We start from the raw sequence: 16,460 nt of genomic DNA on the forward strand, positions 1-16,460 counted from the left end.
GTTTCTTCTCAATGGCAAAAGAAAATTTAAAACAATTAATGCCAGTGGGGGGTAAACCATAGTTAATTTGGTTTAAAATAATCCACAAAATTATCGAGTATATTTGACGAGTTGTCATAAGAAACCTGGCTTAAAAAGAAAACTATAATTTAAACTTCTTCAAGGATTTTAAAATGTTCTTTTGAGCTTGAAGACCTGTCAAAATTGCTGCAAATGTATAGCAAGATACATCGAGCACTGCAGCAAGACAACAGGTTTATCTGTGCCATTGTTTAGCTTTTATCCAACAGATGGCAGTCAAATTTAATTTGCTGAATATGAATCTATATCAAGCAACATTGAAAAACACATTTCAAGACAAAACCTGAACAATCTACCTTCCTTATTGAAATTTACCATCTGGTAATCACGTATCACAGAAACAAGGTTTGACCCCTTTGAATGATTTTCCAAATTATCTTGAATAGAGTCATAGAGTCATAGAGTCCTACAGCACAGAAAGAGGCCCTTCGGCCCATCGTGTCCGCGCCGCCCGTTACCAAACACAGTCTAATTGTTAATCCCATTTTCTCGCATTTGGACCGTAACCCTGAATGTTGTAGCATTTCAAGTGCCCATCCAAATGCCTCTCAAACGTTGTGAGTGTTCCCGCCTCCACCACCACCCCAGGCAGTGAGTTCCAGACTCCAACCACCCTCTGGGTGAAAAAGTTCTTTCTCACATCCCCCCGAAACCTCCCTCCCCTTACCGTGTATCTATGTCCCCTCATTGTTGAACCTTCCACCAGTGGAAGAAGTTCCCCGCCTTCTACCTTATCTATGCCCCTCATGATCTTGTACACCTCGATCATGTCCCCTCTCAGCCTTCTCTGCTCCAGGGAAAACAACCCCAGTCTGCTCAGTCTCTCCTCATAGCCGAGGCCCTTCATCCCTGGCAGCATCCTGGTGAATCTCCTCTGCACCCTCTCCAAAGCTATCACATCCTTTCTATAAAATGCAATCTTATATCTAATGAATAATCATGATTTCTCCATGACCTTAAATGACTATCGCCCCAAGATCAAACTATTTTGTGAACAAAAAAAATGTTAATCTTTTGTAAATCAATTGGATGTTGAAGGCCAATAGTTTCTTAAACAACTCCCAGCTGAGCACAGCTTTCAAGAAAGCATCATTTCAGTGGCCATAACATCTAGTTAAATTACGTGAACAGACAGCTGAAAGTGTAAGATTTTTGTAAATAATTTCAAGAAGTCATCTGGAAAGCTCAAGTAAAGCATTAACAAGAGTATGGACCAGTTGGCTAAGTGGTCCGTTCCTCCACTACACATCACATGCAATAGAATGATCTAACTTCTGGCAACTCAGATGATGAATGTATCAATGTGAATACTTGCATTTAAGTGAATGTTAGCACAAATGCTGCAACGGTTAAACTTCCAATGTTAAATGAACTCGGATGAGCTGGATGTGGATGTGGCCTGCTACCCAGATTCATCACCTGCTCTCACCTGGGTCTGATACAGAGGGCCAAACAAGACCTTCTAAGGCCCAAACCAGGGCTCGGGTGGTATTGTCCTGAAGCCCTGCCCTGAATTACTTTCACAGGAAGCATTAATGGGGATGAAACCTTGCCTTCTGTAAAACCTATCAGAAAGAGAGGCAGATACTAGTCATTTGGCTCCTTGCACTTGCTTTGCATTCAATAGGATCACAGCTAATCTTATACTGCCTGGTCCTTTACCTGCACAAACCCAATATTTTCTGGACTTCTATCAATCAGTTTCTGACTTGAATATATTTTGTCTCCACACATGTACATCTCACTTGTGTGAAAAATTCCAAAGATTCAACATCCTCTGGGTGACAACATCTCCTCTCATCTCTGTCCTGAAATAAACCATTGGATTGACACATCAACTTCACATCTAACCAGTCAGGTCCCTAAGAAATGTTTTCATTTCAATAAAATCACCTTTCACACTTCTGAAATCAGGAGGGCAGAGGCACAGCCTGTTCAATGTCCCTTAGATAAACCTGCCACTCCAGGAATCAATCTGGCACAACTTCACTGCAATCCTTCTGCACCATGTATTTCCTTCGGGTGGAAGTCAGACCCCTCGGTAGTATTTGATATATGGCCTTACCGGGGCTCGATATATTTAAATGTCTGTGCTCTTAAACTCAAATCCTTTTGCAATGGTCAACACACCACATATCTTCCTCAATGTTTGTGTGCCTGTCGGTTAACTGTTAGTGAATTGCATACAATGACACACAGTTCCCTCTGAATATCTACCCCTTTTTAACACACATCATTTAAAAAAAATTACAACTTTCTACTTTTTCTATCATAGTAGATGCTCTCAAAATTTCCCAGGTATTGATCAGAAAGAATATATCAGTAGATCTGTAACTCCTGCCTCCATCACTGATTCTACACAAAGCAGTTCTTGCTCTTCACTTCTCATGCTCTGCTGTCAATCACCTTCTCCCCCCCCCCCCCCCCCCCCCCCACCCACCCACAATGATCTTGCTAGTGCCTGCTCAGTCAGTTTGATAGTCATATCCAACATTAGGCACAGTGAACATCTACCAGCAATACTGGACAGAGACGAGCAGAAGAACATTGCTTCCATTCTCTTTCCTAAAAACACCATGGGGATTTTGGAGCCAACAGGTCAATGAGATGTAATGGTGGAAGCAGGACATTTTCAGAGTTGTTCAGTTGGGCAACTCAATTGATAATAAATTGAAAAGCTCTGCAAAATCATTAGGCTAATTTTGCATTTGACATTTTTTTAAAAAGAATAAGCCTTCAAGGTTTTACTCAATTTTAAACTTTAGATCCATTCATCCAAATAAATGTTATTTGGAAACAGTTTTATTTTGCTGTTTTCACTTTCAGTCTGAAGAAGGGTCTCGACCCAAAACGTCACCCATTGCTTCTATCCAGAGATGCTGCCTGTCCCGCTGAGTTACTCCAGCATTGTGTCTATCTTGCATCTTTTACCTTTGCTCCAACCACCAGCAGAGAGGTAAATTGGTTTAGAGGCTAACTGTAATATTTCATTCCAGTTTGAGAAAGGATCCAATCTCACCAACTGTACAAATACATTGACAAAGATCAATAGAAATCACTTCAAACAAAAAAAACGCAAAAGCCATTGCAGCAAGATGTTGTCCCTCTACATTCATTCGTACATACGTTAATGAAATAAAATACCAGGAATTAATATCCACTTGAGATCTTAACATTTATTTACATTAGGACATCTTAACATTCGGAGAAAAATCCTCCTGTCTAACTCATTGCGAATAAATATGTCAGCTTCGAAGAAGGTTAACTATTCTCTCTTCACTGTCCCACTATATCGTATTACATTTATATAGTCAACGCCAGTTCCTCAGGAAGTGATAACATTTACTATTTTCTCTTTTGCATAAAAATGTGGAACAGCAAGAAAAAGCTGTACACAATGCAAGATACTGCCTCTTATCAAAAAGGAATTGTATTTGAATTTGGCTCGGCAATGCCATTATTTGTTTGTGTCAATTGATATGCACGTTGTTCACAGCTGTTACCAAAAGAGAACAAAAACACCCAGCGCAGTACTGAACTGTAGCTAACCCCTGTTACAGGCGTATGATTAATGACAAGCAGTCAACATACTTGAATTTTCTTTACCTTTTGCTTGACTGCTTAAAACAGTTTCTGTGCATTAGAAAATTAGTGAATCAAATTTAAGGCAAATTAATAAAACTGTTAGATTTTATTTCTGGTGTGTTTAATCTATTTAAAGTTGAAAAAAGCTGTACACGTAGAAACATTTTCACTATTGGCTGGAAGACAGGGCAGTTTCCTCTTCCCATGTCTCCAATGAAAAAGGAGAGGTTGTGTCATATTTTATTGGTTTATGGACGTTACTTCTCGAAAAAGAAAAATCAGCTTCCACTCTGCTTTCAATGCACCTCAGTCAGAAATTTATGCTAATATCACTGAAAGAAAGTGGTCTGTCGGGTAGATGTAATTGTAGATTTTGTCAATTATTCCCCAGCATGCAAAATACCAGTTTTTGATTTTAGTACTACCACGATGAAAGTCTGAAAGTCATAATATTCAGGTTAACTAGTTTCAAGCCAAATCTCGGCTAAACGCAAGTCGACAGTACAGACAGTCAATTGCACAAATGTCATTTTATTAACAGATCAATAGGTGAAGATAAAGATTGCACATGACATAATGAGGTGTCTGGAGTTCAAAACTGAGATGTTTTATCCTGTAAAACAAGCTTAAACTGACCCATTCAGTTCACTGCCGCACGGTAGCGCAGCGGTAGAGTTTCTGCTTTACAGCGAATGCAGCGCCGGAGACTCAGGTTCGATCCTGACTACGGGTGCTGCACTGTAAGGAGTTTGTACGTTCTCCCCGTGACCTGCGTGGGTTTTCTCCGAGATCTTCGGTTTCCTCCCACACTCCAAAGACGTACAGGTATGTAGGTTAATTGGCTGGGTAAATGTAAAAATTGTCCCTAGTGGGTGTAGGATAGTGTTAATGTACGGGGATCACTGGGCGGCACGGACTTGGAGGGCCGAAAAGGCCTGTTTCCGGCTGTATATATATGATATGATATATGATACCTATTCTTCATTTTGATTAACATAACATCTGAAGAATGGGTGCACAAGAGTAAAGAATGTCATTTCCTGCTAATCTCATATTGAAACGCACCACTGGCATCAATCATAAGCAAAACAATTGCAATTTTTAGTTAAAATGCTTGCTCCGATGGGAAAGATGGAGAAATTTAAAAATGTTATGCATTATCGATTTCATGAAATGAGTATATGAAAACCATGCAAATAACTAGAATTAAAGGTATTTTTCTAGCACGCCACGAACCAGATAATGCATTTTATTTCTAAAAGTCTTGTAGGAAGCACTTGACTATCTCCTCACTCTTCAGCTTGACCGACTTCCATGTCTACATTTGAAAGCATGTCGAATGGCAGAGGCAGGTGGGAGGTAGGACGGAATTGGATCTGCTATCCTAGTTCTTTGCTCGTTCAAGCAATGAGAAATATCTGAAAAGCAGTCTTTCTTGTGTGTGCTGGAGCTGGCCAATTCTAATGCAAGGCCGTGTACCTGCGACATCAACTCGGGTTTAGACCAAAATGCTGGAGTAACTAAGCGGGACAGGCAGCATCTCTGGAGAGAAGGAATGGGTGACCTTTTGAGTTGAGACCTTCTTCAGATGAGAGTCTGCAACATCCTCTCTCGCTGCTCCCCCTCCGTGTTCCTTCCTATTCAATTCAGGTTTTCTCTCTTCACAGATGCTGCTTGAGCAGCTGGATATGCTCAGTGTTCTCTTTTGTGTCAAATTTTCAGAAATTGCTATATTTGTTTTCCTGGTCTCTACCTGCCCTAATTCATCTATTAACCCGACGACGGAAAATGCAGTGTGTTGTCTGGATAACTTAGATTCACCTATTACAGACATTCCCTCCGTTCTCACCATCCTTTCCTCTCTCTGAAAATCAAAACATGCTTGTTTTCTAGTCTTCCATGTCTCAAGAGTTTCTGACTCCAAACATTGACGTTGCATGATTCCAGCATTTTCTGATTTTATTGAAAGAAATGTTTTTCGATTGTTCAAATTATTTCTTTACATTAGTGGAAGGCACCGTGGTGCAGCGGTAGGGTTGCTGCCTTACAGCTCCAGAGACCAGGGTTTGATCCTGACTACTGGTGCTGTCTGTGTAGAGTTTGTATGTTCTCCCTGTGACCTGCGTGGGTTTTCTCCAAGATCTTCGGTTTCCAAAGAGATACTGTTTGGTAGGTTAATTGGCTTGGTATAAATGTAAATTATCCCTAGTAACATAGAAACATAGAAAATAGGTGCAGGAGGAGGCCATTCGGCCCTTCGAGCCAGCAGCGCCATTCATTGTGATCATGGCTGATCGTCCCCAATCAACACCCCGTGCCCGCCTTCTCCCCATATCTCTTGATTCCACTAGCCCCTAGAGCTCTATCTAACTCTCTCTTAAATCCATCCAGTGATTTGGCTTCCACTGCCCTCTGTGGCAGAGAATTCCACAAATTCACAACTCTTTGGGTGAAAAAGTTCCTTCTCACCTCAGTTTTAAATGGCCTCCCCTTTATTCTAACACTGTGGCCCCTGGCTCTGGACTCGCCCAACATTGGGAACATTTTTCCTGTATCTAGCTTGTCCAGTCCTTTTATAATTTTATATGTTTCTATAAGATCCCCTCTCATCCTTCTGAACTCCTTTGAATACAAGCCTAGTCTTTTCAATCCTTCCTCATATGACAGTCCTGCCATCCAGGGATCAATCTCGTGATCCTACGCTGCACTGCCTCAATTACAAGGATGTCCTTCCTCAAATTAGGAGACCAAAACTGTACACAATACTCCAGATGTGGTCTCACCAGGGCCCTATACAACTGCAGAAGAACCTCTTTATCCTATACTGAAATCCTCTCGTTATGAAGGCCAACATTTTTTTTTTTTCATATTTCAGATACAGCGCGGAAACAGGCCTTTTCGGCCCACCAAGTCCGCACCGCCCAGTGATTCCCGCACACTAACACTATCCTATAACATGCTATTAGCTTTCTTCACTGCCTGCTGTACCTGCATGCCAACTTTCAGTGCCAATAGAAAGTTGGTTGGCAGACAGGAAGCAAAGAGTAGGAGTAAACGGGTCCTTTTCAGAATGGCAGGCAGTGGCGAGTGGAGTGCCGCAAGGCTCGGTGTTGGGGCCGCAAATGTTTACCATATATATTAATGATTTGGAAGAGGGAATTAGAAACAACACTAACAAGTTTGTGGATGACACAAAGCTGGGTGGCAGTGTGAACTGTGAAGAGGATGTTAGGAGGTTGCAGGGTGACCTGGACAGGTTGAGTGAGTGGGCAGATGCGTGGCAGATGCAGTATTATATAGATAAATGTGAGGTTATCCTCTTTGGCAGCAAAAACAAGGAGGCAGATTATTATCTCAATGGTGTTAGATTAGGTAAGGGGGAGGTGCAGCGAGACCTGGGTGTCCTTGTACACCAGTCACTGAAAGTTGGCGTGCAGGTACAGCAGGCAGTGAAGAAAGCTAATGGCATGTTGGCCTTCATAACGAGAGGATTTCAGTATAGGAGTAAAGAGGTTCTTCTGCAGTTGTATAGGGCCCTGGTAAGACCACATCTGGAAGATTGTGTACAGTTTTGGTCTCCTGATTTGAGGAAGGACATCCTTGTAATTGAGGCAATGCAGCGTAGGTTCACGAGATTGATCCCTGGGATGGCGGGACTGTCATATGAGGAAAGATTTGAAAAGACTAGGCTTGTATTCACTAGAGTTTAGAAGGATGAGAGGGGATTTTATAGAGACATATAAAATTATAAAAGGACTGAACAAGCTAGATGCAGGAAAAATGTTCCCAATGTTGGGCGAGTCCAGAACCAGGGGCCACAGTCTTAGAATAAAACTGAGGTGAGAAGGAACTTTTCACCCCGAGAGTTGTGAATTTGTGGAATTCTCTGCCACAGAGGGCAGTGGAAGCCAAATCACTGGATGGATTTAAGAGAGAGTTAGATAGAACTCTCGGGGCTAGTGGAATCAAAGGATATGGGGAGAAGGCAGGCACGGGTTATTGATTGTGGATGATCAGCCATGATCACAATGAATGGCGGTGCTGGCTCGAATGGCCTCCTCCTGCACCTATTTTCTATGTTTCTATAATTTGCACATGAAAGGACTCCTTCCTCCAAATTACAATATGGAGTAATTGCCAAGGTGCATGGAAAAAGCCATTATGAAAATGAAACTATATTTCGTCAAAAATGAAAAAACTTAACTGATGAAAATAGACCAGCTGTATTAAAAGCTACACATCATTTAACACACAATGGAAAAGTAATTCAGGTAAAATATTGGTATAATGATGGAGAACAAAATTAAAAATAGGAATTTGGTGACAAACAATCCATTTGCAGTGCCACTTATTTTGTTTTTGGAAATACTCTCGAACAACGGGATATTTAACAGGAACAACTGATAGTTAAAACCAGCATATAGAATAAAGTCAGTTGAAACATTTTCCTTTACCAATTATTGAAATACTGCTATTGAGTTTCATGGACCATTGAGAAATCTCTCTGATATTCAAGAAGACATGCAGCTACTGTGGCTACAATGTCTATGATGTTAGAATACGAATTAAGCTATCCATCAACCCTCGGTTAGCTGATGAGGAACATGACTGAAAGTGACCAAAGGTGGACACCTCGCGCCATTTGCTTTCATCCTGTGTGGCAATGCACAAGATTTTGCTTTCCCTGTTCTGTACAGTTGGGATCAGGAATTCAATAAACTATCGAATAGATGCTTGTAATACCCCAATTTAACAAAATAAACATTCTTCTGATTAAAAAGTCTAAGAATTACTGATTGACTATTCTGCTGCTGGCACTCTTCAGCCATGATTCTGACTTTGATCATGAGAGGTAAACACGATGAATTTTTCATGCTGCACCTCAGGAATACCGAAGGTAGCTGTCCTATCCTCAGGGCAGACTTGGCTGAAATTAAACAAGGCAGCACAAACAAGGAAACAGCATGCGAGGCTGGGAAAGCACATATCGGACCCACAGACCCTCAGCATTGGAGCACCGCAAGGCTGCGTACTCTCCCCTCTCCTTTACTCTCTCTACACCAACGACTGCACCTCCACAGACTCCTCTGTCAGGCTCCTCAAGTTTGCGGATGACACAACCATGATTGGACTGATCCAGGAAGGGGAGGAATCTGCCTACAGATGGGAAGTGACACAGCTGGTGTGCTGGTGCCACAGCAACAACCTGGAGCTCAGTGCTCTTAAGACAGTGGAACTAATTGTAGACTTTCGAAATGCTCCCCCTCCCCTCACTCACCATCAACAACACCACTGTCACATCTGTGGAGTAATTTAAGTTCCTTGGAACCATCATCTCCAGGGACCTTAAATGGGGAGCCACCATCGACTCCACAGTCAAAAAGGCCCAACAGAGGATGTACTTCCTGCGGCAGCTGAGAAAACACAATCTGCCACAGGAAATGATGGTCCAATTCTATACTGCTATCATTGAGTCCATCCTCACCTTCTCCATCATGGTCTGGTTTGGCTCAGCCACCAAGCATGACATCCGGAGGCTGCAATGGATCGTTCGATCAGCTGAGAAGGTTGTTGGCTGCAACCTTCCCCCCATTGACAAACTGTACACTGCAAGGGCCAGGAAGCGAGCGGGCAAGATCATCTCTGACTCCTCTCACCCTGGCCACAAAATCTTTGAAACACTTCCCTCTGGAAGGTGACTCCGAATTTCAAAGCAGCAGCAGCCAGACATAAAAACAGCTTTTTTCCACGAGTAGTAGTTCTACTCAATAACCAAAGTCTGTAGTCTCTTTTTTGCTCTGGTTTATTTTCACCCACATGTTTATACCGTAATGATGTATCCTTATTGCTTTGATGTGGTTATGCTTTATTCTTAATTGTTAACTGTATGTTTGTGTTGTCATTTGTAAGCGGAGCACCAAAGCACATTCCTTGTATAGGCACATACTTGGCCAATAAACTTATTCATTCATTCATTCAAACCAAAGACAAATTCCTGATGCAGCCAATTGAGCATCGGCACTATTTTTTTCAGTTAAAAATGGATATTTTCTGGCTGCACCTCACAAAAATTTGAGGTAAAGTGTTTAATAAATTAATCAGAAAGTAGATAAATACATAGTATAGTCCAAAATAAAAGTGAAAAATATATATTCAAATTTGTCATAAGATAAATTTATAACTGTGAGAAAGAGAACTTTAGATGTACTGTATCTTTAGAAAGATGAAAGGAATTTCTTTAGCCAGAGAATGGTGAATCTGTGGAATCCATTGCCAGACAGCTGTCAAGGCCAAATATTTTTAAAGTGGAGATTGACAGGTTCTTGATTAATAGGATGTCAAAGGTTACAGGGTGGAGGCAGGAGAATGGGGTTGAGAAGGAAAGATAGACCAGCAATGGCAAAGTAGACTCAATAGGCCGAATGGTGTAATTCTGCTCCTATGACTTTTGAACATATGAATACATTGAACATTATTCCCTGCCCATAGTTACAAGTCATTAGCAGGAAAGCCACTTAGCCTTGGGCGGCACGGTTGTGCAGTGGTAGAGTTGCTGTCTTACAGCACCAGAGATCCCAGTTTAATCCTGACTACGGGTGCTGTCCGTACGGAGTTTGTACGTTCTCCCCGTGACCTGCATGGGTTTTCTCCAGGATTCTCCAGTTTCTTCCCATGCTCCAGAAGTACAGCTCTGTAGGTTAATTGGCTTGGTATAATTTTAAATTATCCCTAGTGTGTGTAGGATAGTGTAAGTGCGCAGGGATCATTGATTGGAGCGGACTCGGTGGGCAGAAGGGCCTGTCTAAATTAAACTAAAAGAAAGAAAAACGTGCATTCATGAACATCAAGTTTATATCCTGTTGAGCAAATGAACAATTGTCTTATTGTTTTGAAAACTAATTTCAAATTTTAAAAAAGTATCGTTTTTCAGGTTGACCTGAAGCAGTTAGCATTAGTAACTGGTATAAGTGGACTGACAATGTGTCCTCAGACACAAGGACCTTGGTGAAAATGAACGAAGGAAATTATCTGTTTATCTATAAAATATTTGGGAGGCATGTATATTTTAGCTTCATATCCAAATAAATTGAATAGTAAAATTATCTTGCTTTTCTGGCCAAACAGAGTTGGCTTTATTATCATGATGAGGAAGATTGAAACATATAAGATAATTAGGGGATTGAACACATTAGAGGCAGGAAACATGTTCCCAATGTTGGGGGAGTCCAGAACAAGGGGCCACAGTTTAAGAATAAGGGGTAGGCCATTTAGAATGGAGATGAGGAAGAAGTGGAAGGTGTGGAATTCTCTGCCTCAGAAGGCAGTGGAGGCCAGTTCGTTGGATGCTTTCAAGAGAGAGCTGGATAGAGCTCTTAAGGATAGCGGAGTGAGGGGGTTTGGGGAGAAGGCAGGAACGGGGTACTGATTGAGAGTGATCAGCCATGATCGCATTGAATGGCGGTGCTGGCTCGAAGGGCTGAATAATAATAATAATAATAATGCATTTTATTTATATAGCGCTTTTCATATACTCAAAGACGCTTTACAGAGATTTTGAGAACATAGGGAAATGAATAAATAGATAAATAAGTAAATAAATAAATGAACAGAGAAAGGAGACAGAAGGTGAGGTGACCTTCAGTGGTTGAAGGCAGTACTGAACAGGTGAGACTTCAGCGATGTTTTGAATGTGGTGAGTGTGGAGGAGTCTCTAATGGTTTGGGGTAGTGAGTTCCATAGGGTGGGAGCAGCGATGGAGAAAGCCCTGTCCCCCCAGGATCTGAGTTTGGTCCGGATGTGGGGGGATAGGAGATTGGCAGCGGCAGAGCGGAGGGTGCAGGTGGGAGTGTGCCTGTGGAGGAGGTTGGTCAGGTAGGATGGGGCCAGGTTATGGAGGGCTTTGTAGGTTATGAGGAGGATTTTGTACTGGATTCTCTGGGGGATGGGGAGCCAGTGGAGTTTATAAAGGACGGGGGTGATATGGTCACGGATCGAGGTGTGTGTGAGTAGACGGGCAGCGGAGTTTTGAATGTATTGAAGTTTATTGATGATTTTTGAGGGTGCGCCATAGAGGAGGCTGTTGCAGTAGTCCAGACGGGAGGTGATGAAGGCGTGGATGAGGGTTTCTGCAGCTGTGGAGGAGAGGGATGGACGGAGACGGGCAATGTTTTTGAGGTGGAAGAAGGCTGTCTTTGTGATGTGTTTGATGTGTTTGTCGAAGGAGAGGGTTTGATCAAGGATGATTCCAAGATTCCGGATGTGAGGTGAGGTGGATACTGGGAGACCATCAATGTTGAGGATGAAGTTTTGGGTGGATTTGGTGAGCGTTTTTGGACCAATGATGATGATTTCAGATTTGTTGCAATTGAGTTTGAGGAAGTTTGATTGAAGCCAAGATTTTATTTCAGTGATGCAGTTTGTCAGTGTAGAGTGTGTGGTGGGGGAGATTGACTTGGTGGAGATGAGGAGCTGGATATCATCGGCGAAGCAGTGGAAGTTGAGACCATGACGGCGGATTAATTGACCAAGGGGGAACAGGTAGAGGATGAACAGGAGGGGGCCAAGGACTGAGCCTGGGGGGACACCTTGGGGGAGGGGAGCGGTGGGGGATTTACAGTTGTTAATGGAGATGAACTGGTGTCTGTCAGAGAGGTAAGATTTGAACCAGGATAGGGCTGTGCCGGTGATGTTAAGGGTGGTTTCAAGTCGGGTGAGGAGAATGGAGTGATTTATGGTGTCAAAGGCGGCGCTGAGGTCAAGTAGGATGAGGATGTTGAGGTTGCCAGCGTCGGAGGAGAGGAGAATGTCGTTTGTGATTTTGAGGAGCGCTGTTTCAGTACAGTGGTTTGAGCGGAATCCGGATTGGAAAGTTTCATACAGGTTATTGGTAGAGAGGTGGTATTTGAGTTGGGAAGCTACAGCACGTTCCAAAACTTTGGACAGAAAGGGTAGGTTGGAGATTGGTCTGAAGTTGTTTGGGGTGTCAGGGTTTAGACCAGGTTTTTTCAGAATGGGGGTGACCGCAGCGATTTTGAGGGATGGCGGGACGATGCCAGTGGACAGGGAGAAGTTTATTGTTGCAGTGATAAGTGGAGAGAGAGCAGGAAGGCAGGCCTTGACAAAGCTGGAGGGGATGGGGTCCAGAGAGCAGGTGGCAGTTTTTATTCCTGTGAAGAGGTCAGAGAGGTCGGTGGTGGAGATTGGGGAGAACTGAGGCAGGGGCTGACAGGATAAGGGGGGGCAGGTGGTTTGAGGGGGAGCAGGTGCGTTGGTGGTTAAGGTGCTGTAGATGTTGTCTATTTTGCTTTGGAAGAATGAAAGGAAAGTGGTGCATTTGTCAACTGTGAATGATTGGGAGATGGTGTCCAGGGGGCTGAGGAGTTTGTTTATTGTAGAGAAGAGTGTTTTGGGGTTTCCGGAGCCAGAGTGAATTATTTGAGAGTAATGGCCTACTCCTGCACCTATTGTCTATTGTCTATTGTTCTACTTGAAGTATGTAAATAACTGCCTCTCCTAAGTTTCAACTGTATCTTAGCCAACTGCACTTCAAATTTAAACAATTTTCAAATCCGATGGTGGTGGGTTCGTCAAATCTCACACCAATGATTAATGAAGTAAAGCTCTGAGATAAATCATTTACCCAAGACCCCATGTGCATACAGAGATGGGTGATCTCCAGGCATGGGAGTTATGTGCAACAGTCTGGCTAACATTTAGAAAAATAAATAAATTGTGTGCCAAGTTAAGCGCTGAAGCTGGGTGTAGCCACTGTACAGGCACCAAGGGCATGGGAAGGTCGACAGTTTAGGTCCCTCTTGCTGCTGCACACATTTTATGTTAAAACCCCTCAAACTATTTGCTTTGGCATTGTTAATGAATGATAATATGTTAATATTAAATAAAGAGTGTAAAATGTTAACTTGCATGTTCTGTATTACATCCATTTTTTTTTAATGCTTTAACATTTTTATTTCAATAGTATTTTAAGATTATCTGGTCATTTTCAGATGCTGCAATAACTGGGAGGTACATTTCCTATATTACAAAAGTGACTCTACTTCAATTAATATCTTCACTTTAATTGGTGCAGTTGGTAAAGCTGCTGCCTCACAGTACACCAACAAGAAGTGGTGGAATATTAAAATAAGTCCAGAAAGTCTGCTAACCTGGCACCAATGTCATGAGGGTGCAAGATTGATAACGTTTTGCTGTAAGTTCAACATTGAATTGTGCATGCCTCTGTGTAAGATGAGGTACTGTTTAAGCTTTGATGGAGAAGAAAGGCCTGAACCAGAAATTCAAAGTAAGTGCTGAGCATCTAATTGACTGATCAAATAATATTTCAGTGTCGCACATGCAGACTGAACAGAGGTATTTGGCACAGTGCACACCTACTTTACATCATATTTAACTGGGTGCAATGCCATTTTGACAGCCTGGGGTCAAGACTATGTACAAAAGGAATCTTTTTAATTTTCCTAATTCCATGCCTCACCTAATTACTTACCTTACACCTATAATTCATATGCAATTAAGTTTATTGTTAGCACAAAGGTCAGGCTCATTCTAGCACTCACCAGCAATTTACTGACTTTATACAAAAATATGCACCCATTCCACTTGATGGTTTAAATAAACAAAAACATACGTATTACAATTCCAGCCGAGGCAGATTTGTCAATTAAAATTCATCTTGCTGTTATTTTGAATGCCTTTTGCAACCAGACTATTTCGTAGTTTCCTACTACAGCCACAAAGGCAAGATCACGGCAGTCAGACTTAACCTTCAAAACCAGAGTAATAAAAGCTTGCACATTAAAAAAAATGGAATCTTCCACAAATTTAAAAGATATCATTGCATAGGGGCCACAATTTTCTTCTATATTGTTTCTATTTCAGTTTAGTTTAGTTTTGTTTATTGTCATGTATACTGACGTACAGTGAAAAGCTTTTGTTGCGCGCTATCCAGTCAGCAGAAAGACAATACCTGATTACAATTGAGCCATTTACAGTGTACAGATGTGTGACAAATGCAAGGTAAAGCCAGCAAAGTCTGATCAAGGATAGGCCGAGTGTCACCAAGAGGTAGATAGTAGTTCAGGGGTTTTCTCTGGTCGTGGTAGGATAAATCATTTACCTGAACTGTTTGCCTGAAATTTAGCACATGTGGTGCCAAGGCCACACTGAGGAGAAAGCTCTGGCTACTGAGCAACTAGAACTTGCACAACAACATTAAGTACTATAAAATAAATACAATGTCCTTGAACAACATAATGAGTGCAGGCTCTAAGTGGGTGTTGGTAGAATTCCATTGGGAAGATGCAGAAGCCAATAATGTATTTTAGAAAATGCAAGGTGCTATAGAATGGGGAAGGGGTAAAACTATGGAGCTTAAGAGAGAGGATGTGCTCTTTTGTCCTCCAATCCCTCTATTGCACAGGCTTGTGCAGGATGCATCACACAAGTGCCATTGTTGGTGACGATTCCTGAAAGACACTTCAAGACCTATCCTGGCATCCAAAATGAATCCTCAAAATTTTAATGGCCTATTTGATGACATGCCTATTTAGTATATGGATAGGAAAGGTTTGGTACATGGATAGAAAATGTTTAGCGGGATATGGGCCAACTGCAGGACTAGCTTAGATGGGGCACCTTATTCAATTGAATGTCCTGTTTCCGTACATCTTAACATAGAAAATAGGCGCAGGAGTAGGCCATTCGACTCTTTGAGCTAGCACCACCATTCAATATGATCATGGCTGATCATGGCTATCCCATATTAGCCAGGACATCCTGCATTTTGGGCGAAATTGGCTTGTCCTTTACGTATTAGGCCCGGGGTGGGCGCTGTAGACCCAGACGCCGCCAAACGAATGATGCGTAGCAACCCGCCTCCCAGCCTGGGTAGCCGCCGTTGGTGAAGCGGGGCGGGGGGGGGGGGGGGGGGGAAAAGAGTCCTGTCCCGTCCTGGTGCGGGGATGTTCAGTGCGGTGGGTAGACAGTGGTGGCTCGGGTCTCCCACGGACGTCCCTCAGGTAGATGTCGCTGGACTCTTTCCACCCTCCCCGCCTCCCGGCCCGAACGGCCACCGATGCCGCTGGACTCTGGGCGGCGCGGGGAAGGTGCTGAGCTGGCCGGGGAGAGGAAGGGGGACGTAGGAGCCGAGGGCAGGCCCAGGCCTCCACCAACTCCCGGCCTCACAGCCGCTGCCGCCTTTCCCCTTGGGTCACCGCAGGCTCACAGTTACCTGGTCACATCTAGGCCCAGGCCCAAGCTCTGGCTCTGGCTGCTTCCCCCGGCAGCAGGCCTGGCTCTCCCCCGCCACTACGGAGCCGGCAAACCCGTCCCCAAGAGACAAGCAGCCGAGCCCCGCTCGTACCCAAGGGCCGAGAGGAGGGCGAGGAGAGAGCGGCGGCCGGTGCCGGGTCTCCAGAACTGTATGAAAATCCATGGACAATTCCAAACTTACTCTGTACGGCAAGGATTGCCTTGTCACCATATTTGGGTTACCAATTAGTAGAAGAATTAAACCTAGCCCTTGGACTTTTTACCTTGGCGGGCATTACTGATCCGTTGGACGGCTACATTGCACAAAACTGGGCAAATCAGAAATTGATTAAAATAATGCAGATAAATATGGAATTTTATTTCCTACAAAAGATACGAATTTAATAATAAACGTTAAAAAATTTGAAGAAAAAAATGTGGTGGATCGGGAGCACATGGCCGCTGGCTGGGTGAGATCACCTTGTCCCTTATTTGGGAGTGAGACAGTTGCCATCCTAACCGCC

The 16,460-nt window shown here is 43.0% G+C and overlaps 1 protein-coding gene and 1 pseudogene across 1 annotated transcript in view; one reads left to right on the forward strand and one right to left on the reverse strand.

Annotated features, from left to right (window-relative positions):
* The window catches only part of dapk1 (death-associated protein kinase 1), a 151,236-nt gene that overhangs the window by 97,317 nt on the left and 37,459 nt on the right, over window positions 1–16,460 (reverse strand). The gene's annotated exons all lie outside the window — the stretch shown is intronic.
* On the forward strand, window positions 15,648–16,341 carry LOC144611296 (uncharacterized; annotated as a pseudogene).

The sequence above is a fragment of the Rhinoraja longicauda genome, chromosome 3, assembly GCF_053455715.1.
Source record: "Rhinoraja longicauda isolate Sanriku21f chromosome 3, sRhiLon1.1, whole genome shotgun sequence".
In the NCBI taxonomy this organism is placed as follows: domain Eukaryota; kingdom Metazoa; phylum Chordata; class Chondrichthyes; order Rajiformes; family Arhynchobatidae; genus Rhinoraja; species Rhinoraja longicauda.